We start from the raw sequence: 25,689 nt of genomic DNA, 5'->3' as shown, positions 1-25,689 counted from the left end.
TCTTAGGTAATGTTAAAAGGTTCATTGATAATAATATTGTTTGTTTTTGAGATTATTTTGTCATCTACTAATTTGTATGACTGACGAAAAATAAATTTGTCTTACAATCAAAAGCAAACATGTAAAAGTAATATATACATATACACAAGATAAGGAATACATTTTAAAATAATTTTAATACATGATATGTTAATGTCAAACTTCACAGATGACACTCATTAATGAAATTTCAGAAAAATAGACCAACCTACACAATACACCAGATATAATATATTTGCCTTATTTCTATTTCTGAATAATCTGAATAATCTAGTACTCAAAATGTCTTTTTTTCCCCCCAAAGTTTAGGATTGCTTTTCTGTGAAGAATGTCATTGGGATTTTGATAGGGATTGTATTGTATTTGCAGATTGCTTGGGTAGTGTAGACATTTTAACAATATTAATTCTTCTAATCCATGAGCACAGGATATCTTTCCATTTATTAATATCTTCTTCAATTTCCTTTATCAATGTTTTATAGTTTTCATTATAGAGATACTTCATTTCTTTGGTTAAATTTATTCCTGGGTATTTTATTTTGTTGTAGCTATTGTAAATGGGATTTCTTTTTCATATATTTTACTGTTGTATATAGAAATACTACTGATTTTTGTATGATTTTGTATTCTGCAACCATACTGAATTTGTTCATTAGTTCTAACAGTCTCTTGGTGGAGTCCGTAGGGTTTTCTATACAGAAGATAATGTCATCTGCAAACAGGAACACTTTTACTTGCTCCTTTTCAATTTGGATGCCCTTTATTTCCTTTTCTTGCCTAACTGCTCTGTCTACAAGTTCCAGTTCTATATTAAAAAGAAGTGGTAAAAGTAGGCAACCTTGTCTTCTTCCCAATTTTAGAGAAATAGCTTTTAACGTTTCCCTGTTCAGTGTTATGTTAACTCTGGGTTTGTCACATATGGCCTTTATTGTGTTGAGATACGTTCCTTCTACATATAATTTGTTGAGGATTTTTACCATGAAGTCAAGTTGAATTTTATTGAATGCTTTTCCTGTGTCTATGGAGATGATAATTTTTGTACTTCATTCTATTAATGTAATGTAATGCAAATCAATGTTTATTGATTTGCATATGTTGAGCCATCTTTGCATCCCTAGGATAAATTCCTGTTTAACCTAATGGGTGATCTTTTTGATGTGCTGTTGAATTCACTTTGTTAGTAGTTTGTTGATGTTCATCAGGGATATTGTCCTGTAGTTTGCTATTTTTGTTATGTGCTTGTCTGGTTTTGATATCATGGGAATTTATTTTATTTTTTACATCTACAGATAAAATTATATATATTTACCATATACAACATGATGTTCTGAAGTATATATACATTGTGGAATTACTACATTTGGCTAACATGCATTACCTCACGTAGTTATCAATATACATATTTCAAAATAAACAAAATCTAAGATGTGTTATTTAGCTAAACTTATTTCTGCCAAAAGGATTTCAATTAGTATCATTTAAAGATTTTGCTGAGGAAAAAAAAGTTTTCAAACTTAAGTGCTGAAAGCAATGAGACTCTTTTATTCTGTAATTTTTTTTAACCATACCAGACAAATGTGTTTTATTAAAAAAGAAACAAAATAATAACGTTTAATAAGAAAGTCTGATTAAATTCAATATTAACTCAAACTCTTAAAAATTTTCTGGAAAAGTCAAAAGGGTACATCACAGAAAAGCAGGCAGCTGCTGACAATTCTTTGGTGGAAAAGTAAGTTGCATACTTACCCAAGCTGCCCAAATGATTATCAAGCCAAGTTTGTTTTTCAAAAATAGGTTGTAAGATATATCAAAGAAACTATACAATACAAAAAGTTAACAATATGACAATACACATAAATAATGTTTAAAATAAGCCTTTAAATCCTAGAAAACTAAAATGGGAAGAACTTACTGAAGGGTAACATACATAAAATAACGCCTAATAGCAAGGAAAAATTCTAAACATTTTTCCCAATGACTGACTAAGCTTCAAAAGACAGCTTAGAAAACAATTAACATGTAGTTTTCCTTTTTTCCTAGCCAATTCAGTTCTACTTAGATAAATCTGGCTACCAATCAAGACATATATAAATTATTTTTTTTCTACTCAATTACTACCATTTTTTTCTTTTTCACCTTTTCCCTAATTTTCTCTAGTAACACTTTTCCTTTGGTTTGATGAGTTGAACTCAAAAGGTTTAGTACCTAAAATGAGTATCAACTCTTATTGGAATGGCACTTGGGAAATGCCATTCTAGAAAACGCAAATGTTTAACCGAGGTGCTTGTCATAAAGTTAAGCATCCATTCTCAACATGACAATGTCTCCCATGTTAGTCACTAGATTAATGGCTGCTCTTGGCTAGATTACATGACCCTGCATAATACTGTAATGCTCCCTGGTGAGGTACCGCAGAGCTATGTGCACAAACACCTACTCATTTAAGCTTTCAATAAATAGAAAGCATCGTTTTCAACCATTGCAGTAGAATAAATTAAAAATAATGCATTTCTATTAGTCTGCTTTGCTTCTTGAGCTAGCTTGGAGTGCTGTTTGTGACACAGAAGACACAATAGTTAATTAGTGGCAACTCCAAGCTCTTTAGACTTCAACACTTCTCGTTCTTCATGCCTCAGCACTTTTTTTTGCAGTAATAATGGTATTCTTCACTAGCATCACCACTGTTATGGGGCCAACACCTCCAGGAACTGGAGTGATATAACCAGCTTTTTGTCTGACTCCTTCAAAATCCACATCTCCAACTAACTTGGGTTTGCAGTTATGGGATCTTGAACTCTATTTATTCCCACATTAATGATGGCTGCTCCTTCCTTGATCATATCTGCTGTGATGAGATTTGGAATGCCTGCAGCAGATATTACAATATCTGCAAGAATGGTATATTTCTTCAGCTGCTCTTTGGGAGTGTATCCATGAAATATTGTAACAGTAGCATCACCTCTGGGACCTTCATGCGCCCCATCTGTGTGCAGTAACATTGCAATTGGCATTTTGACATTTTTTGACCTTCCGGTCACAACCACATTCTTCTCTAGGGTGTGAATGCCAGTTCGCTTAATTATTTCCCACACACCCCATGGGGTAGCCGGTAACGTGGCATACTGGTCCAAACACATTCGCCCTACATTAATTACATAAAGTCATCGACATCCTTGTCTGGAGAAAGGCATTACATGTCTGTCTATCATCAATATGCTCTGGAAGAGGCAGCTGAATAAGGCCATCTACATTATTATTCAGTTTATTGATTAAATTCAACAATTCTTCCTTTGAAATTGAAGCTGGTTTCATAATCGTCTCACCGTTGATTCCCACATCTGCAGCTGCCCTGGTTTTGTTAGGACGTGAGTTACTTGCAGGATTCTCACTGACCAGGATCATGCTCAGTTGTGGCCATTTGTTACCTGAGGCCACCCACTCTTCCACCTCCTGCCGCACTTCCTACTTGATCTGCTGGGCCAGTTTCCTTCCAGAAATGACAACAGCTTCATTTCGAACTGCCCGGAGGTGGAAGGGGTGAGGGCGGAGGGAGCAGCGCTGACATGAGGAAGCGGCAGCCATAGCCCGGGCGGTGACCTCGCCAGGAGGACTATTGTGTAATTTTCTATCAGACCTTCAAAGTATTTTTTTCTCTTTCTTGTATTTTAGTAGTTACAAATATTTTCTTGGTCATTACTGATTTTTATTCCCTATATTGTGGTGGAAATGTTTATTCTTATATGTGGATTTTTGCATTTTCAGGTTAAAATCTTACTTGGTGAAATCTCATTTTTTTTTTCCAGAGTTAAGCACAAAAGGGGAAAGATCAGTCTATAATAGAACGATGTAGTCGAACCTTAGCAGAAAAATATCTGGCAGTAGAAACAGAGGTGCCTCTCTGAGAGCTAAAGGTTATGTTTTCACTCTAAGCTATCTATTCTCCATCACTAACGAAGTTGAAAAAGAACTTTCTAAACTACTTGCTATGTTTTTCAAATCAAATTATGTATATCTACATTAGTAAACATAGGCACATATAATATACAGATAAGTTACTTTATTTAATAGTTCCTTGCTATTGGAATATTGATTCAATGCATAATTTAAGTGTGTAATAAGATCTTAAATAGTTTTGTCTCCTTTTTCCCAGATCCGTTCTTTTATAGTGAAACTTGAAAAATAGGACTTTCAGGACTTCCCCATCTCCATTCATCCATCTACTTTAAATTTTTAATTTAATAATATTTTTAGTATTATTTATTCATGAATTCATTTATTTAACAAATATTTATTTTCTCCTGCCTGATACTATGCTTATTTCTGGTGATACAATAAGGAGCAACAGAGAATCCCTGTCTTCATGGAACTTAGAATCTATATAGGGAGACAGATGTTGTGATTATCGCTTAATCATAACCCATGTTATATTGTCATTAATGGTAAGAGGTGTTTGGTGGTTTGGTTGAGGAATCTGAAGTAGGACTGAGATGAATGGAGGTTAGTAAGGGAAAGATAAAAGACAAGCATGTAAAAAGAAAGGTTAGAGGTATGAGCACAGCAAGGCTGAAACAGCACAAGACGTGCGGCAGACAATGAGGATAAAAAGGTTGGGAGACTTCAAATCAGACAGGGCCTTACTAGCTACATTGTTTTTCAAGGTTTTTGTCCAACTGTTTTCCTCTTGATCCCATATAATAATGGAAAAACATTGAAGCAGTAGGCAATGTAGAAACATTGCTTGACTTGTATTTTGAGGAGATCACTTAGCTGCACTTTTGGGAATACTGGAGAGACACTGAAGAGTTTATGGGAGAAGTAGCTCATGGGAGAGGTGATCGTATTTTCGACCAGGGTTATTACGGTGGAGAAAAAAAGAAATGACTGGAATTAAGAGGTTAGTATTAGTAGGGAAAAATTGACTTTGTTGGTGAATTGGAAAGGGTGGTGAGGGAAAAAAACGGTCAAAGATAACTGCTACTTAGATGGACAGTTACGCATGTTAAAACATGTTACACTAAAAAGGGGGGATATGATTGTCATAAGTTTGGTTTTGAATATATAAATGTACGTAAGTGTTATCAGCAATCCAAGAGGAGATGGCAAGTAGGCAGTTAGATTTGTCTTGAATTAGAAATAAAATTTCTGAGTTATGTGCATACAGAAGAAAATGAATCTTCATGTGTTAAATGAGATTGATTAAGGGAAAAAAAAATACAATGAGAAGGAGGCCCAGGAGCTACCCTTGATTAACTCCAATATTAAATGAACAAATTTCAGCATAAATGCATATGTTTTATTTGGCCCATAAAAGAAATGTTCTTGGAGGAATTGGCTGGTAGCATTTATATAATGGGAGATTACACATAAAATTGCACGTTCCTAGCTTCTCTTGAAAACCAGAAGCTATGACCATATTGATGTGGTATTCTAACTGAACCACAGATGGCCAAAGTAGAGAAGCAGCTAACCTCCCTCAGATGCAGCATGCATTTTGCAGTTATTCACAATATCCACCACTCCCAACTCTCCATCACCTCTCTGGGTGGGCTGCCATTTGTTGTCACAACTTGTGTTGTGGTTTTCCAAAAGCCCAATTCCATTACCTGTCTGCCCTGTTGCATGTATTCAAATTTGTGGGGTCTGCATAGACTTTAAATTCTTCTAAAGTCTGGGGGCAATAAATACCTGTAAACATACACTTATTGTATGCTGTGATAAGAACTCAAGCAGACACATACTGAAAGTCCCCGGGTAACAGAGGAGGGGTCAATTGCTCTGCCTGGAAAAATAGAGGAAACCTAAGGATGAGTGGTGTATTTCTCTCCAGCCCTGAAGGACATCTAAGATTACTTTTTGTTGGTTTTATTTTGCTTTATCTTAAGAGAGAAATGGGAATAAAGTTCTGAGAAAATAGAATTTTATCAAGTCATAGATGTTTCCTGGGAGTCAATTAAAAATTTGCTGTATGGGAGAAGAGAGACCAAATTTGGGAAGAAGGTCAAGATGGATTCTGAGAGATAATTTATGACAGGATGAAATAGAAATTCCATCCTTTAAGCACTAGAGAGCCATAGGGAAAAAATAAAGTTGTGAAGTGACTCTCTGATGGGTAATCTTAGCCCTGTTATATCTGTTTACAAGATAAGGATGCATCTTCCATGTTTTTAATCATTTTATAGAGCCACCCACCTACTTTGTGTTGTGTGTTAAACATGAACTTGCTTCAGTTCAGATACCAATAATTTGTTCCACAACTTTTTGTCTTAATTCTTAGAAGCAGACTATTCATGTGGAACAGAACTTTCGTTAATCTAAAGGCCATTCAGTCATTCAAACCAATAAACTTTCTTCTCCAGTTTAACTTCCAAGTTCAAAATTTTTTAGCCTCTAGAAACCAAATCTTTTCTATTTATCCACACATCTACTCAAATAATTAAAAAAATTAAATTATTTAATAATTATATTGTAATAGTACATATTTAATATTTATAAAATAATTATTTCTGTGAGATAATCAATATTTCTCCTAATAAACAAAATTCTAAGTAATTCAAAAACATTGGGCCCATTAACATATATCATTATTTTATTAAGACTAATTTTAGCTTCTAAAAATAAGATGTAGACATTGATAGAATGGGAAAATAAAATGTAATAGCACAAGGGCAAATGCCAGTTTTTGAATTATATATAGTGATGATTCATGGGCAGAACCATAAATCTTAAATAATAGAGCACATTTATCTTGAAAGATTGTCACGAGCATATGGAACCTTCAGGTGTTGCAGTGACTAATGACTACTCGTAGACCAGAGTGAAATCCCAGCTTAATGCCTAGGTTCACGTATGTGTGTACACGATGAAAACTATATCATTAGAGCTTTTTGGTTTACTTTGTTTTTGTTTTTGTTTTTCACTAATTTGTAAGCTCCAGAAGAGGGAAAACTAGTGCTGAATAAATCAGATATCAAGTGATCCATTTATTTAAAAGATATGTTTTCCAAAAAATAGAATGGCCATGTTCCAAATTATAAGCCTGTGTGTATATGCCTCTGTGTGTGTGTATGTGTGTCTGCACACATTGGTGTGTGTTTAAATGTACAGACAATAACCCTAGTAGTCTCTTGTGCCATTGTGGACATTTGAACCAGTTTTTTTGTGGTAGTTTATTTTTAACATACAGAGGGTTTTTTTTTAAGGAATGCTTAACAAAATGAAGCTAGCTGGGTAAATAGAGAAAAGTACACAGGAAGATTTAATCTGACACAATATCTCCAGATTTGAGCTGGATGGCTGAGTTATTTTAGATATTAAACAATAGAAGGTGACACCTAATATGGAGGTGCTGCTAATGAATTTTGAGAAACAGAACTAATTTAAATCCTTCCATCTCTGTAGTGCTCTTACATGGCTAGCAGAGAGTGCCCACATTTAAAAGCTGACGGAGTATTTTTTCCTTCAGGAAGTTAGCTATAGGGTATATATTGACTGCCTGAAACAACAGTGCTCAAAGCAAAGTGAAAGGAAAAAAAATCCCTGCTCAGAAGCAAGAGAGGAGAACCAACAATGTGTGAAGATCTCTGCCGTGCTTTTCTGTTCTCTGTGAAAACTGAATGTATAGAAAGTCGCCTGGTTTTTGTTTCATCAACTCCACTGGATCCCTCTTGCACAAAGCTTTCAATATCAGGACAGCCTTGGGGGACTTCACTTATAACAATTCCTTCAGGATCACTCTTCTTGCTAAACAAGTCAGGTTATTTTTAGGTCTTAAGAGCAAGGGTTCCAGGTGAGCAACAAAACAGACTGAAGGGTAGGACTGTGGGAAGATTTCAGATTCAGCCACTGAATGCCCAGTAAATAGAGGCAATTATGTACAACTCCTCCTACATTTAATTTACTTTAAATATAGTTTTATGCATTTTACTTTAAAATAGAATAAATCTTCTGGAGTAGTTTTGTATGCAGAAAAATAAAGAGGACAAATTTAGAAAACAATGACCCCCAACCCCACCAAAAAAAAAAAAAAAAGCCAAGATATTATAGTGGGTTGTAAGCCTCATATCTATCAGATTTAATTTTTTCTCCTAAGAGGAAGTCAGACAGTTCTGACAGCCTAAGCCTAGATTATCTTTGGCCTTAGACCATATTCTTCTATGTGTCTGAAATTTGATTCCTGTTGATTTATCCCAGGGTTTTTTTCCAGATGAATAATTAATTAGAGTCCCTGTCAATTTTCTATGGTCATTGAGTACTGTCAAAATCTTCCTAGAATACAACTTGTGATTTGTAAAATGTGAATTGTTACATATTCTATTTTCCTTGCAATGTCAAGGTTGTCTATATTCGTGTGAGATTTGTCATTAAAAACTCAGTTAGTTATCTAAGTATAATCCCTAATATACTTTCCTTGTTCAAATCTCTTTTTCATCAGTTCAGTACCTCAGGAAACTTGTATTGTAGCTTAAACAGTTTGGATTTTATTATTTTACTATGACTCAGTAACCACTTAGCACCTGTGATACATTAGATTGTAAAAATGTAGTTACTGTCGGCTTTTATAAAATTTAAAATTTTTATTTGATGGATACATTCTAGGAATTTTTTTTTTTTTTTTTTTTTTTAACTAGGAAACAGTGACATAGTTTGGCTTTGTGTCTCCACCCAAATCTTATCTTGAATTGTAATCCCCAGGAGTTGAGGGAGGAACCTGATGGGAGGTGATTGGATTATGGGGGCGGTTTCCCCCATGCTATTCTTGTGATAGTGAGTTCTCACAAGATCTGATGGTTTTATAAGTGTTTGGCAAGTTCCTCCTTCACTCTTCTCTCTGTCTTTCCTGCCGCCTTGTGAAGAAGTTGTCTGCTTCCCCTTCAGCATGATTGTGAGTTTCCTGAGGCCTCCCCAGTCATGCAGAGCTGTGAGTCAATTAAACCTATTTCCTTTATAAATTACCCAGTCTCAGGTATTTCTTTATAGCAGTGTGAGAACAGACTAATACGAACAGCATATAAATAAATGATTGTATAAATAGTGAAATCAAATAATTAGAAAATGGAGATATAAAACCCACTTATGATTCTTGTTCTAAAATACAAAGGATGATTCTATGACTTTCCTCAGTAATCTTAATAAATTTTTATCATTTGTACATTAAGAATAATTGTAGTTGCAGCTAACATATTCTATATATTTTTAAAAAGTTTCCTTCCCCCAAAAAAACTTTTTTAAAAAGTCTTTTTGTTGAGTCTCATTTTTCAAATTATCTTTTGACTTTTGCAACACATTTAAGGTTTCAAATTCTTTCTTAGGTAAGAAACTGAAATCAGTTTCATTAAGGGTTCAATCAGTTTGAATATGAAATGTTCTATAATTCATTTCATCCTTATTTCACAAACTTTTCCACTTTCATGTCATTGAAAAACTGTACGTGTAATATTACTGACTTAGATTCAGTTAGCTCATCAAAATATATGAAAATTCTTATGTGTTATTTATTATCATTACATTGTTTGGTTTTTCTTATATTGTTCTGTTTATTTCTCAAATGTATTAATATAGATAACAGTCATGCGACTAGATAAAATGTTGTAATATTTACTTGGAATTCACAACCCTCTACTCCCTATTCTCTTTTCCATTTTTCCTAATCTGTAACATGTATTTTTCATTTTGCAACACTAAGAAACATTGAAGACAAATGGATTTACTGTGCTTGTGTCCTAAATTCTATATATATATGCTCCTTCTTCTCCATGACTTTCTGCTCTTTTTCTTCTCATGTTTTCATCTAAGATAGTCTTTCCTTCCCTCAATATCATCCATGAAGTTTTTATGTCATCAACCTGAAGAAATAGCTCCATATCTAAACTGTCATAGCAACTATTTGGTAAGTTAATTTAATCATTCTTTGATTAAACAAGATTTCTTGAGCACTTATGTGTCAGAAACTTTTCTAAATACTGCAAATACAACAGTGAATAAATAGAAACATATCCATGTCTTGAGCCAGGTGCAGTGGCTCACGCCCCGTAATCGCAGCACTTTGGGAGGCCGAGGCAGGTGTATCACTTGAGGTCAGGAGTTCAAGACCAGCCTGGTAAACATGGTGAAACTCTATCTCTACTAAAAATGCAAAAATTAGCCAGGCATGGTGGTGCACACCTGCTGTCCCAGCTGCTTGGGAGGCTGAGGGAGAAGAATTGGTCGAATCCAGGAGGTGGAGGTTGCAGCGAACTGAGATCGCACCACTGCACTCCAGCTTGGGTGACAGAGTCAGACTCTGTCTCAAAAAAAAAAAAAAAAAAAGAAGAAGAAGAAAGAAAAAGAAAACCTATTTCTTATTTCTTAATGAAACTTTCATTGTAATGAGTGAGACAGATCATAAAGCAAATACATAAATATGTAATTGAAAGGTGATAATAGAAATAAAGTAGATAAAGGTGATAGAAAGTGAGCTTTTGTATGTGGTGGGGGAAGTTGCTTCTAGTGTCCATTTTTTTCCTTATGTTTTCTGTCAAGTTCTACCTTCTTAAATGCAGGATTATTTTGGATTGAATGCCAGATTACATATGAGGAGTTGTTTAAATAATTTGAGGCTCTGATTGTAATCCAGTGACGGCTAGTCTGTTTTCATTCCACTACTACTGAAAGACTAGGAGCGCTTTCAGGTTCTGGAAAAAAAAGTCTCAAGTCTTGAACTCCAATTTTTCCTCCCCAGCTCTGTGGGGCAGCCAAGAGTTCTACACAGTGGCACAGCATCCCAGCTACCACTCGTGGAGTGAGTTGCCATGTGATGCCCACCATTGTTGGAAGTGGAATGAGCAGTGGATGAGGGGAGCTTTTAAATAGGGAGGTCAGAAAAGCCCTCTGACCTGTACGTGCTATACTAATGCAACTTGTTAGTTTTTAAGCAATGACAGTGATCTGTGGGATCCTGATGGGGAGCTGCGGCTTCTTCAGCAAAGTCTTGATCTTTGAGAGGATGGTCATTTCGCCTCCGCAGCATGGACTCTTTGCGGTCTGTTCAGGCTTTTTGGATAGAAGTTATACGCAGGAACTCCCATTGCACTTTGGGTTTCCCTCACTTTATCTGGAGCACCTGTTCACAGTTGGAATCTATGTAAGGGGAGGTGAAAACATACCTGAACTTCCTCCTTTACCTTGCTGTTTCCTTCCTCCTCCCACGATTCCCCAGAAGCCCAGAAGCGGAAGAGACAGACATTATTACCCTTCCCTGAAAGAATCTCCTGTAACAGGGAGCAGTCGGCTGTGTGCCTGAGGTATTGGGAGAGGACTGTGGAGGAATCCTCGGTGCTGGATCTTCTGATTTATTTAGTAAACCACCTTATTAAAAAACCAGGCAGACTACTGTCTTGGAAAAGAAGAATTTTTTTTTTTTTTGAGACAGAGTCTCGCTCTGTACCCAGGCTGGAATGCAGAGGCGCGATGTCAGCTCACTGCAACCTCCGCCTCCCGGGTTCAAGCGATTCTCTTGCCTCAGTCTCTCTAGTAGCTGGGATTACAGGCGCCCACTAATTTTTGTATATTTTGTACAGACGAGGTTTCGTCATGTTGGCCAGGCTGGTCTTGAACTCCTGACCTCAAGCGATCCACCCGCCTCAGCCTCCCAAAGTGCTAGGATTACAGGCGTGAGCTACCATGCCCTGGCCAGAAGACACATTTTTACCCATTTCTCCAGCCCCTTTGCTCTTGAGTGACAGTCCTTCAGCCTGACTTTAGAGATGGGAGACCACAAATAGAACCTTTTTTTAATGAAGGAAGTAAAAATACATCAATTTATTCTTTACATAATATTAATCCTGACAAACTAGAGAAATGTTCCTGCTGAATAATATCCTCTTAAATGTGACTCCTTAGGCTTGCTCTGATTGTGACATTTCTACTCAGGAAATTGTTTCACCACTTAAATCCCAATAACCTATGTGAGAATCTTGTTTCAGCGCCACCAAAGGTCAGTCAGAATGCAATAGTTTAAAATGAGTCATCATCTATTAAGTATTCTAGAGAGAAATGCTTATTACAACAATTGCTTTTTAAAAACTTTGATCCAAAATATTTTGCCAAACCCCAGCAAGTATAACTTGCTACAAAGGGAACAGGTGTCTTTATTTATTTTATTTATTTATTTTTTGAGACGGACTCTGGCTCTGTCACCCAGACTGGAGTGCTGTGGCACGATCTCGGCTCACTGCAAGCTCTGACTCCCGAGTTCACGCCATTCTCCTGCCTCAGCCTCCCGAGTAGCTGGGACTACAGGCGCCCGCCACCGCGTCCGACTAGTGTTTTTGTATTTTTAGTAAAGACGGGGTTTCACCATGTTAGCCAGGATGGTCTCAATCTCCTGACCTCATGATCAGCCCACCTCGGCCTCCCAAAGTGCTAGGATTACAGGCATGAGCCAGAGCGCCTGGCCCGGAACAGGTGTCTTTTACTGACTGGTTTTGTTTCCTAGATTTGCACAAACTCTAGTACTATGTAACTGGGCAGAGTATTGATGTAGAAAGTAGACTCACCACATATTTTCTGCAGATTTTAATTACAACAACGTTTATCCCCTCTAGTGCAATATTAATCCCTATCTCCATCATCAAGTATTTATTGAGTTTAAACTCACGTAACTGCAAATGAGGGGGATAGTAAAGCATACACAGACACAGGCATGGAATAGGCTACAAGTATAATGGGCATTTGGGAACCTGGGCAGTGAGCCTAGGGGACTAATTGTTCTAGGTAATAAGGATCATAAAGTTCAGTGATTCCTGGGAAAAGAGGCACTCTCTCCATGTTATACTAAGTGCGTGGGCTTTGGAGAGAGACTGCTGGGCTCAAATGCCATTTCTGTCATTTACTGGCTATATGACTTTGGGCAAGTCACAAAAGATCCATTGTTACACTAGAGATGCTGTCATAGTGGATAAAGTCCTTGTAAATGTGACTCCTTAGGATTGATCTGATTATGCATCTCCACTCAGGAGATTTTTCTCACCAATTAAATCTTAATAACTTCTGTGAAAATCTAGCTCCAGTGCAGACTTTCATTTCTTTAATTTCTCTACATCCCCCAGCTCTCTAACTTATAAAATGGAGATAATGATAATGCTTTCCTTATTGGGCTGTTAGAAAGATAAAATGAATCAATGTTTGCAATGCACTTAGAACAGTGCCTGAAACACATTACATACTATATAAATACAAATCAATGTATTCCCAGGAGCTGCCGTTTTTCTACTAAAACCCTGGTATTGCATAAAACACTCTTTAATTCCATAGAGGACAAAGCAGAAGTAAGTGTTTGCAGGGCTAAAAAAAAAAACTACGTACAGAATATATACAGTTTCCTTGATAATAAACAGCTCTAGAAAGCTTATGGTCCTTATTGAAGGAATGCAAACTTACATAAATTCTGGCAGTGCAGAGACCTATGCATAGCTAGAGATAAAACAGACAAAAATTCTGTATACGCAGTCCAGACTGCAAGCAATTGTCTCTCCAACTGACAGTAAATGCCATGGCATAAAAAGCAAGTATTCTTATGCAGACAGAGCAGAAGATGATCCTCCTGGGACTTAGAAGAGGCCAGTAGGTGGTGCAGAGTTAAAGGATGAAAGAAAGTTGAAATCTGAGTAGGAATATCGTGAAGGGCTATGTATTTTCACTGAACCCTCAGTACAAACCTTTCATAAATTAATACTGTAACCATACTATGATATATTTCTGGTTTGCTTCATCTGTATTTACACACATAAACACACACACACACTGCTTATGTTAACTGCTTAAATGATTAAGTGTTTTTCATCTTATAGAGCCCTTCAGTCACTTTTAGTAAATTCCTTTTGGATAACTAAACATTCAAGAGCAATTTCTTTTACGTAATGTTATAGACAGGGGCCTGAATTAGGAGAACCCGAAAATAGGCACTTCACATACACTTTATAAAATGATGCCTTCATGACAATGTTCCTCATGAGATTGCAAATGTTCATAGAAATTTTAATGTATTGGGGGGAGTTTGTAAAAAGGAGTATACAGTGTTATTTGTACAGTTTTAATACTACATTTATTGCTCTGAAATAAAATTATAAAAAATATTTTTTTCTTGAGCATCTAAACATTTATTTTAAACTTGATTGTATTCATTAAACAATTATAAGTTGCTATGATAAGTCTTCAAACCCCTTAGAAGTAGATAAACAAAAATGATTTGTAAAACTTATTAAGTATATGTATATGCCCCTTCTTTAAAAATCAGCACAATGGGCTTATTACATTTCTTACTTTTTCCAGTACTGTTTTTGTATTTTTCTGGTATCATTGCCACTCTTATTTTGAAAACCTCTTAGGGATTCAGTGACATCATCTTGATTTCTTCTGATGATTTCAGTGATGCATGCAGAGCCCCATCACACAAATAATACTTTCTCAGACCCTCTGAGGTTGTAGAGACCTAGTATAAGATCAATAGATTCTTTTGGAGTGACAAGAATGAGTTTGTGGTGATGATTGCACAATTTTGTGAACATACGGAAAACCATTGAAATGTATACGTTAAATTGGTGAATTACATCTCAATAGAACTATGAAAAAAATAGCCAATCAATTCTTGGTTGCACCTCCCAAGGGGATTCAAAATCTAGGCACTAATCATCATGTAACTTCCTTTTACTAGCCAAATGTTGGCTAGTTCTGTTAATATGGATTTTTAAGTCCACACCTTTCATATGTTTTATAATTTTGAGCCTGGTATCTTTCCCACCAAAATGATTTTTTGAAAGTCTTATTTGGCCAGTGTATGGCATGTAGTTATAATTCCTTAGAGGATTTCAATTCATAGGATCATCAAAGGTTTGACCTTCTGGGAAATCAGGAAGGAATCTGAGTAGAGAGGCTCAAAGGAAGATACCTGTAGAACAGGGGTCCCCAACCTCCAGGCCATGAACTCATACCGTTTTGTGGCCTGTTAGGAATGGGGGTGCACAGTAGAAGGCGAGCAGGGGGCAAGCAAGTGAAGCTTCATCAGTATTTACTCCTCATCACTGGCATTACTGCTTGAGCTCCACCTCCCTTCAGATCAGCAGCAGCATTAGATTCTTATAGCAGCACAAACCCTATTGTGAATTGTGCATGCAAGGGATCCAGGGTTGTGCACTCCTTATGAGAATCTAATGCCTGATGATCTGTCTTGTCTCCTATCACCCCCAGATGGAACTGTCAAGTTGCAGGAAAACAAGCTCAGGGCTTCCACTGATTCTGCATTATGGTGAGTTGTATAATTATTTCATTGTATATTATAATGTAATAATAATACAAATAAAGCACACAATAAATGTAATGCACTTGCATCATCCTGAAAGTATCCCCCACCCCAACCCTGCTCCATGAAAAAATTATCTTCCCAGAAACCAGTCCCTGGTGCCAAAAATGCTGGGGACCGCTGCTGTAGAATGTTTGGTAGTATAGTGGTTAAGTGCACTGTCCCTAGAGCCAAACTACCTAGAGTTAAATCCCAGCTGTGCATCCTGTTAATTGTGTGATCATGAGCACATTATACAACCTCTGTGTCTCAGTTTTCATCTGTGAAATCAGGAAAATAACAAAATCTAACTCACACAGTTATTAGAAGGACTGAATGCATTAGCATGCAAAAGCATGAGAACATACTAATTTGCTACTATTATGGTATTAGTAAGAACTTTATTACTACTAATGATCATTATTTATTAATACACAATACCTTTCTACCCATCATCATTTTCTTGACTCTCCTTATAGTTGGTGATTTTTTGTGACCACCAGTATTAGTTCTTCCTGTTCTTGGTGTAGTGACTATTTCCCGTGCACTATTTGATTTACTCATTGTTCTTTATGTTTAGGCTTGCATTAAACAGATTGAAACATATTTATATGTGTATTTCTAAAACTGACATATAAAAGCACTATACCCATAAAAATGAATGGTCCACTAAACTACATATTATAATGAATGTAAAAACTAGTCATATCCTATTTACCTTAGTTTTGTTTGACCATTCTGTTTCCACAAACTTTGTAACTTCTCTTTTGAATATTTTATGCCCATACCTTTTGTAGACTCAATGTGTACCAGTTGTCATCTTCATTATGACCAACATTATCATTAGTATTATTTTATTGCTCTAATGATCAAATTTGAAACTGGTTGGGGCAATGTGGCGAGACCCTGTCTCTATAAATAATAAAATAAAATAAAATAAAATAAAATAAAATAAAATAAAAATTACCTGGGCATGGTGGCATGTGCCTATAGTCCCAGTTACTTGGGAAGTTCAGGCAGAAGGATTGCTTGAGCCCAGGAGTTTGAGGCTACTGTAACCTATGATAACCCCACTGACTTTAAGCCTGGGCAACAGGCGTTTTAAAGAGACAATGTCATTATACGATAGCATCTAATCGTTATCAGTTTAAAGAAATCTCACATAAATTCAGAGTAAATCTAACTTTTAAAAGGTTTCCTCTGCAGCAATGTGCTTTTGTACCATTTCTAAAGAAAAACTGATTTGGTAAGATTATTACCACTATAAATATAGACATAAATGTAGAAAAATCTTTCTTAGTATACCAGTTTGGCAACAAATAATGTGTGAATTACATATCAGAAGTAGAAAACTGAGATCAAACAGACTTTAATTAAAATTCTGGCTCAGCACCTACTGGCTCTATGACTCAGGGCAAGTTTACCTAATCTTTGTAAACTTTACTTTCAAAACAGAAATAACAACATCTGCCTCTTAGACTTATTGTGAGGATTACATGAAATAACATTTAAAATGACAGTGAACAAGGCTAGCACTTGCCATCTATGGAAGTTATTAAATACTTTTTATTTATGAATGTATTATATGATTCTATAAAGTCCTTCTTCCCTGCTTAGAGTAACAGTATCATTATAGGTAAAATTTTTTCCCTCGAGTGTAGTGAACTGTGATAGTCCCCAAGATCTGGCATTTTTGGAAGCTTATTACGGGGACTACAAGTGGTAGTAGTGGAAGAGGGTTATGAGAGCTCCAGATAGATCTCAGGTGATAGCTACTCTCTCTCTTACAGAAAATCTCTTGATGAATTTTGTTTTGTTTTGTTTTTTTGAGACAGTTTCATTCTTGTTGCCTGGGCTGGAGTGCAATGGCGCAATCTCGGCTCACTGCAAACTATGCCTTCAGGGTTCAAGCGATTCTCCTGCCTCAGCCTCCAGAGGAGTCGGGATTACAGGCATGCGCCACCATGCCTCGCTAATTTTTGTATTTTTAGTTGAGACGGGGTTTTGCCATGCTGGCCAGGCTGGTCGCGAACTCCTGACCTTGGGTGATCCGCCCGCCTCGGCCTCCCAAAGTGCTGGGATTTCATGCATGAGCCACCATGCTGGGCCTCTTTATGTGACTTTGAACCAGACTTTTAATTTATGGAAATATTAAACAGAGTGGAAAAGACACATGGGATTATTTGGGCTAATATATATGGCTTATATGTTCAAGATAGAGCCTTGAACATATAAGAATAATAAAATATTTTCATTATCTCATTTGATCTTTTCAAAATTTAGATTAATAATTTCTTGTCTAAATTTATTGACGTTCGGCCAGGCGAGGTGGCTCATGCCTGTAATCCCAGCACTTTGGGAGGCCGAGGCAGGCAGATCATGAGGTCAGGAGATCGAGACCATCCTGGCTAACACGGTGAAACCCCGTCTGTACTAAACATACAAAAATTAGCCGGGTGTAGTGGCGGGCGCCTGTAGTCCCAGCTACTCGGGAAGCTGAGGCAGGAGAATGGCGTGAACCCGGGAGTTGGAGCTTGCAGTGAGCCGAGATGGCGCCACTGCACTCCAGCCTGGGGGACAGAGCGAGACTCCGTCTCAAAAAAATAAAATAAAATAAATTTATTGACATTTAATAAGATGCTACTTGTCTAAATTTATTGACTTTTAATAAGATGTTGCTATGTGAGTTAATTTACGTAAAGCACTTTAACAATATTAATAAAAGACATTAATTTTTTTGCATGGTTCAGCTGGGCCCTCAAGAACTGCTACGAATCTTGGTTTGGGGGAAATATTTACTAAACAATAATGGCTCCCATTTAGTGTCACAATAAAGGGTACTTGAGGTTTGAGAATTTCTTCCTAAAAATGTGGTGTTAAACATTAGGTGCTGGCGCCCCTTAGCGTACACATAGATTATTACAGCTACGTTGATATTCACCTTTGTCTTTGGTACTTTGAATGTGAATAAACCTCCAAAGATCTGTGAGAAAATATGCTAATATAGAAATCTCCAAAATATATGTGTTAAGAATAACCTCTACATCGCTGCCTCCTTTGTGATAGTTTTAATAATCCTTATGCTGTTTCCATATTGTTAGATATCTCCTATTCAGAGAGCACAATAGATTCAATTTAGGTCTTGATGCCATATTTTCAGGTTACTGTTGTGCAATGTGGGTAAACTATGATAAAATAGGTTGCCCTTGTTGTCCAAATCTGGCCTAGATTGCCCTAGGTAAGGCCATCATCATTTTAAATTGGTTTCTTATTCAAAATACACACTGTCCTGCTTTAGGTTGAGAATATTCTATTGTGCTTTTCTTATTTAAAAAAAAAATCAAAGTTTGATTCACTGTGAATGGTAATGAAAAAACTAGATTAAGGAGAAAATGTAGAAATTTGTCATTGCTCCTATATTTTGCAGTTAACAGTTTATTAGAAACTTATTTAGCTGAGGAAATGTTTTCATCAGTTATCTCAAATTCAACGCTAAGTTCTTGTTATTCTGATTTTTCTTGCAATCTTCATATTGTTCCTTATAGTTTTTATCAACGCTGTTCACCAAGTATTTCCAGTTCTCTTCCTGAGCACATGGTAGAATTGTACTGTCCTCCTGTGAATTACACGGTAGCTATGCAGCTTGTTTTAGCCAATGAAATGCGAGTGAAACTATACATTTTACATGGGGGGTAAAATTTTGAAGCCAATTATTTGCCTTTCTCTCCCTCTTTCATGATTACAAGAGTATTCCAGATGGAGGCTACTTTCCAGGAGGAAAATAATGCAGTGTAGAGACCCCAAATGACCCGTAGCTGAAATAGAGCATGAATGAGAACTTAAACCTTTGCAGGTTTTTGAGACAGAGTCTCGCTTTATTGCCAGGCTGGAGTGCAGTGGCATGATCTCGGCTCACTGCAACCTCCGCGTTCTGGGTTGAAGCGATTCTCCTGCCTCAGCCTCCCAAGTAGCTGGGATAACAGGCATGCGCCACCATGCCCAGCTATTTTTTTTTTTTTGTCTGTATTTATTAGTAGAGATGAGGTTTCACCATGTTGGCCAGGTTGGTCTTGATCTCGACCTTGTGATCTGCCTGCCTCTGCCTCCCAAAGTGCTAAGATTCCAGGCGTGAGCCACCGTGCCTGGCTACCTTTGCAATTTTAAGCCATAGAGATTTGACGTGGTTCTTTACTGTAGCATAACATAGCCTATCATAACAGATACATTCCTCTTCTTAGATGTACCTATTTTTAAAAAATTCCATTACTATGAATTATTTATAGCTTTTGTAAAGTTTTTTTTAAAAAGATAATCCATATATTCATAATCATGACTTGATTAATAATTCACCACCAATATAACAAACTGAGTTGTTTTTTCTATTAGTAGCAATAGGTTGTAGTTGGTTGTTAAAATATTTTCTTGAATGTGATGAACTAAATTTTGAGATGGCCTAAAAGGTAAAGATGACAAATGTCAGTTTGACTTTGCCCAGAATGTCCTGAAGAACAAATTTCTTTTTTATTTCCCTAGTATTCATTTAAACAGAAGTATACATTTTATGTCCATAAAAAGCTTATGAAATATAAAATTCTAATAATCCTTGCTAAACAAATATGAATATGATCAACCATTATACCATTAACTTTTAAGAAATCTGTCTTAACTTTGAACTGCCCTGGATTAAATCTGATATATCCAGTATCAGGAGAATCTGCAATGTTAAGAGTAAGAGCATAAATATTCAGAAATATTACCACTGTCATACAATTGTATAATCAACGTTTTTTTTTTTTTTCTTCCTTGTGGACAAATATGTAACTGGAAGACGTTTTTATTTAGTCGCTTTTGGCTTCGGCACTTGCAGATACATAATTATCTTATTTTCCTTTTGTATTTTATCCTTTTTTATTACTTTTGGGCAGTAATTTATTCAGCTAGCGGCGGTGGCTCACGCCTGTAATCCCATCACTTTGGGAGGCCGAGGTGAGTGGATCACTTAAGGTCAGGCGTTCAAGACCAGCCGGGCCAATATGGCAAAACCCCATCTCTACTAAAAATACAAAAATTAGCCGGGTGTGGTGCATATGCCTGTAGTCCCAGCTACTCAAGAGGCTGAGGCAGGAGAGTTGCTTGAATTCAGGAGGCGGAGGTTGCAGCAAGCCAAGATCACACCATTGCACTCCAGCCTGGGCAACAAGAGCGAGACTCTGTCTCAAAAACAACAAAAACAAAACACTAACTTAATTCATTCATTCCAAAAATAATCACTAAAGGCTTGCCATATACCACATACCGTTCAGTATTATGATTATTTAATTATTACCACAGCTTTCTTTGAAACAGGTGCAAGATAAAAATGGCATTCTATAGCTCTGAAATCTAGATACGGCCGTTTCTATAAGAGGTAAAATTTTCTAATAATTTTAATATTGTAGATTTACTTTTACTGACATATAATTTACATGCAATAAAACAGATTTCGAGTCTACTGTTTAATATGTTTTGAGGAATGTGTACACCTATCACTAAAACTACCACTCCAGTGAAGTAATAATGGAATAAACTTCATGAGAATTGCTAAAATCACAAAAATTGGTAAGACCAAGATTTGATAAGAATGTATAATAATTGAAACTCTCATACATTGCTGGTAGAAGTGTCAAATAGCACAATCACTTTGGAAAATTGTCACTGTCTTTTTTTCTTTTTCTTTTAGAGATAGGATTTCACTCTGTCGCGCAGGCTGAAGTATGATGGCACTTTTTTTTTTTTTTTTTTTTTTTTTTTTTTTTTTTTTTTGAGACGGAGTCTCACTCTGTTGCCCAGGCTGGAGTGCAGTAGCGTGATCTCGGCTCACTGCAAGCTCTGCCTTCTGGGTTCATGCCATTCTCCTGGATGGCGCTTTAATAGCTCACTACAGCCTCAAGCTTCTAGGCTCAAGCAATGTTCCTGCCTCAGCCTCCCAAGTATCTGGGACTACAGGAGAGTGCCACCATGCCCGGCTAATTTTTGTATTTTTTTAGAGATAAGGTCTGGCTCTTTTGCCTAGGCTGGTCTCAAACTCCTGGCCTCAAGCCTCCCAAAGTGTTGGGATTACAAATGTGAGCCATCATGTCTGCAGTTTCTTACAAATTTCAGCATATATCTATCCTAAATGTTAGCAATTGTACTCTAGCTATTTACCCAACAGAAATGACAATACATGTAAAAAAAAAAATCAAACAAAATACACAAGAATTTTCATAGCAGTTTGATTTATAATTGTTCCAACTTTCAAAATGTCTATCAACAGCTAAATGAATAAACAATTTGTGGTATAGTCATAGAATGGAATACTGCTCAGTAATAAAAAGAAAAGTATACTCTGCTAACACATGGAACATATAAACAAATCTCAATCACAAAGAAGCCGGAGAGAAAAAGAGCACATAGTGCATGATTCCATTCATATGAAGTTCTAGAATAGGCAAAACTAAGCTGAGTTGATAGAAACCAGAAGAGGGGTTGGCTTTGAGTGGAGGGTATTGGGGAGCTGTGTGTGTCCAGGAAATATAAGACAACTTCTCTGATGGCAACTAAACTAAAAGCTATTTTCTTAACTGTAAAAATAGAAGTTAGAGGATAGTTATATTACCTCTTCAAAATGATGTAACAAAATACCTGTAGGCCTAGAATCCATTGGAAATCATTTTTGAGTACAAGAATGAAATTTTTTCTTTTTTTTTTTTTTTTTTTTTTCAGGCTAACGGAAACAGAAAATTTGAGGTTCCTCTTTCCATGAAGATATATTAGACCTTATCATAAAACCTTCTGTCCCTCTTTCTCCACCTGCACCCAAAGTGCTCTATGAATTCTGGCAAAATTTAAAAGTTAATTATTTAAAAGAACTAGAGAATGGCCAAACACAGGCATACATTAACAAAAGAAAATGACACTGGGTAAGTTCCCATTTATTAATGGCTCCTTGCCTAGTCCATCCTTGAGCTGAAATGTGAATGCAAAGCTGCAGTCTTTCTATAGCTCTGAAATCAGAAAATCGTGCCCATAAAATCTGCACCCAAACTCCACTGACCTGTGAAAAATGTATGTCTGGCATAAACTATAAAAATCTAGCTAGGTATAGAAGAACTAGAATAAGAATTCAACTGCCACCAACTTCATAGAAGACAGTTTCGAGTTTACATCCAATCGAATTGACTACATGCTAAAACAACAAACATGGCAGAATCATATATTATTTACAGTGTTGAGGATATGATTTAAAATTACTAGCTACATAAAGAAATGGTAAAACAGAAAATATGATCCATATGCAAGAGAAAAGGCAATCAATGGAAACCAACCATAATATGACACAGATGTTAGAAGTTAGGAAAAGGATTTTAATGTAGCTATTATAACTATGCTCAAGAACAGACATACACTAATAAAAAATGAATACATCTCAGCAGAGAAATAGAAACTACAAATTAAACCAAAACATTCTAGCACTAATATATTTGCTAATATTTAAATTGTCTCTTAAATTTTTGTTTTCTATATATATACGCACACATATATATATACACATATATATACACACACATATATATATACACATATATATACACACATATATATACACACACACACATATATATATATATATACATACATACTGGAATTTCTTTTTGTTTGATTTAAAGAAATTTTATTTACTATATCACTATTATAATAATGAGGCTGGGTGAGATGGCTCACGCCTGTAATCCTAACAGTTTGAGAGGCTGAGGCAGGCAGATTACCTGAGGTCAGGAGTTCAAGACCAGCCTGGCCAACGTGGTGAAATCCCATCTCTACCAAAAATACAAAAAAAATTAGCCTGGCATGGTGGTGAGCACCTGCAGTCCCAGCTACTCAAGAGGCTTAGGCACAAGAATCACTTGAAGCCAGGAGGTGGAGTGAGTACAGTGAGCCCAGATCATGCTACTGTACTACAGCCTGGGTGACAGACAGACAGATTTTTTTGGGACTCTTTCCCAAAAAAAATACAAAAAACACACACAAAAAACATATATATAATTTCTGTAAAACAAACAAAAAGAAATTCTAGCATTGAAAACACAGTATCTGAAATTTAAAACTCACCAGGTAAGTTAATGACAGACTGGAGATGACCAAAGTAAAGGATCAGTTAACTTGAAGACAGATCAATAGAAATTAGGAGTAGCCAAGGAAAAAATATTTTAAAAGAACAGAACCTCAAGGACCTGCAGAACAATACCTGGGACTGGAGTCCCAGAGGACAAGGGAAAGAAGATGAAGTAGGAAAAAAATTGAAAAAATAATGACCAAAATTTCCTCCCATTTCATAAAATATATAAATTTGCAGAGTCAATGAATCTTAAGCCTCAAGCATTGTCTACAGGCAGAAGATAAACGGCCCCATTTCATAAAAGGTTTTGGAAGGAAGAAGAAATGAAAAAGAAGGTACAGGAAATATGCTGGTGATTTGAACACATAGACAGTATACAGTAATAAAATAATGTCCTAATGAATTAAAAGAGGATAAAATTATGTGATGACAATAACATAAGTTTAAAAGGAGTGTGGTTAAAGTACCATATGGAAAGGGAAATGGTAGTGACTATCCTCAAATGTAAGTTATGTCTGTGGGTGACCACTGAAATAATGGCTATACAGTGTAAAACATAGTAGGAGAGAGGACAGGCAGGATGATAGGAAATAATCACCCTAGAATTCTATATCCAGACAATTTTTCATAAAGGTATTTTCAGATATTCAACCCCTCCCAAATATTCTTTAATTCCTCTTTTTCAGAAAACATCTGGAGAATATGTTCTGCCAAAAAAATGGTGAAGTGGGGAGGCAGGGAATTAAGAACAATAAATGGAGTCATATTCATTTTCTGGGGCTGCCCTAACAATCTACAACAGATTGGGTGGCTTAAACTACAGGAATATATTTTCTTTTCTTTTTTGTTAAATTTTACAAATTCGTCTTTATCTTTTTAAGAGAAAAGTTTTAAATTTTTAAGTTCTGGAATACCTGTGCAGGACATACATGTTTGTTACATGGGTAAACGTGTGTCATGGTGGTTTGCTGCACCTATCAACCCATCACCTAGGTATTAAGTCATGGATGCATTAACTATGTATCCTGATGCTCCCCTTTCCCCCACTTCCCCCCTACATGCCCCGGTGTGTCTGTGTGTTCCCCTCCCTGTGTCCATGTGTTCTCATCGTTCAGCTACCACTTACAAGTGAGATAACGCGGTGTTTGGTTTTCTGTTCCTGCGTTAGTTTGCTGAAGATAATGGCTTTGAGCTCCATCCACGTCCCTGCAAAGGACATGATCTCATTCCTTTTTATGGCTGGATAGTATTCCATGGTGCGTATGTACCATGTTTTCTTTATCCAGTCTAACATTGATGGCATTTGGGTTGATTCCATATCTTTGCTATTGTGAATAGTGCTAAAATGAACATATGCATGCATATATCTTTTTAATAGAACGACTTGTAAGGAATATATTTTTTATATGCTAGAATCTAGAAGTCCAATGTCAAGGTGTGGGCAGAGTTGGTTTCCTCTGAGACCTTGCTCCTTGGGTTACAGATGGCTGCGCACTTGCTATCTCTTCATGAGGTGGCCCTTCTTTGCATCCTGCCCCTGGTGTCTCTGTGTGTCTTAATCTCTTCTTAGAGGGACCCTAGTCAGGTTGGATTTGGGCATATATTAATGATTTCATTTTAATTTAATTACCTCTTTAAAGACCCATTCTTTAAATTTGGTCACATTCTGAGGTACTGGCAATTAGGGTTTCAAAATATGAATTTTGGAGGAGCACTATTCAGTCCATGACAGGGATATAAGAAAAGGGGGTAGTAAAGAAGCATAATTCCCAGAAATGAAGCTTTAGTGAAATTCCCAGGATGACAGCTGCAGCAGGCAGGCCAGAGAACCAGCAGTCTGAGCTGAAGCAGGAAGATGAAGGATTCCCACAGTGATAGCAACAAGAAAAACAAAAACTTTCAGATTTATCTGAATTGTGAAAATATCGAGAAAATATTTACTCTTCTGGCAGATAGTTGAGGAGGAATTAGAGATAGATATATAGGAAACTTAGTAAATTAAAAGTCTGGGAGTAATTTACTCCATAGAGATCAAAGAGTTGTACAAGAAAGGAAATACAAGCATAGCTATGATATGGCTTATCTGTAAATAATATTTACATAGTTACAGTAATAAAAACCCTGGTTATTTTTCCAATTAAAATTGTGATGTAACTCTATTTAGAAGAAGGTCTGGGAAAATGCAAAAGAGGTCAATCTC

The 25,689-nt window shown here is 36.4% G+C and overlaps 1 long non-coding RNA gene and 1 pseudogene across 1 annotated transcript in view; both read right to left on the bottom strand.

Moving 5' to 3' along the window:
• The window catches only part of LOC129060436 (uncharacterized), a 112,220-nt gene that overhangs the window by 43,718 nt on the left and 42,813 nt on the right, over positions 1-25,689 (bottom strand). The gene's annotated exons all lie outside the window — the stretch shown is intronic.
• LOC100432136 (bifunctional methylenetetrahydrofolate dehydrogenase/cyclohydrolase, mitochondrial-like) lies at positions 2,616-3,621 on the bottom strand (annotated as a pseudogene).

This window comes from Pongo abelii, chromosome 6, assembly GCF_028885655.2.
Source record: "Pongo abelii isolate AG06213 chromosome 6, NHGRI_mPonAbe1-v2.0_pri, whole genome shotgun sequence".
NCBI lineage: Eukaryota > Metazoa > Chordata > Mammalia > Primates > Hominidae > Pongo > Pongo abelii.
This window is presented reverse-complemented; position numbering and strand designations above follow the sequence as displayed.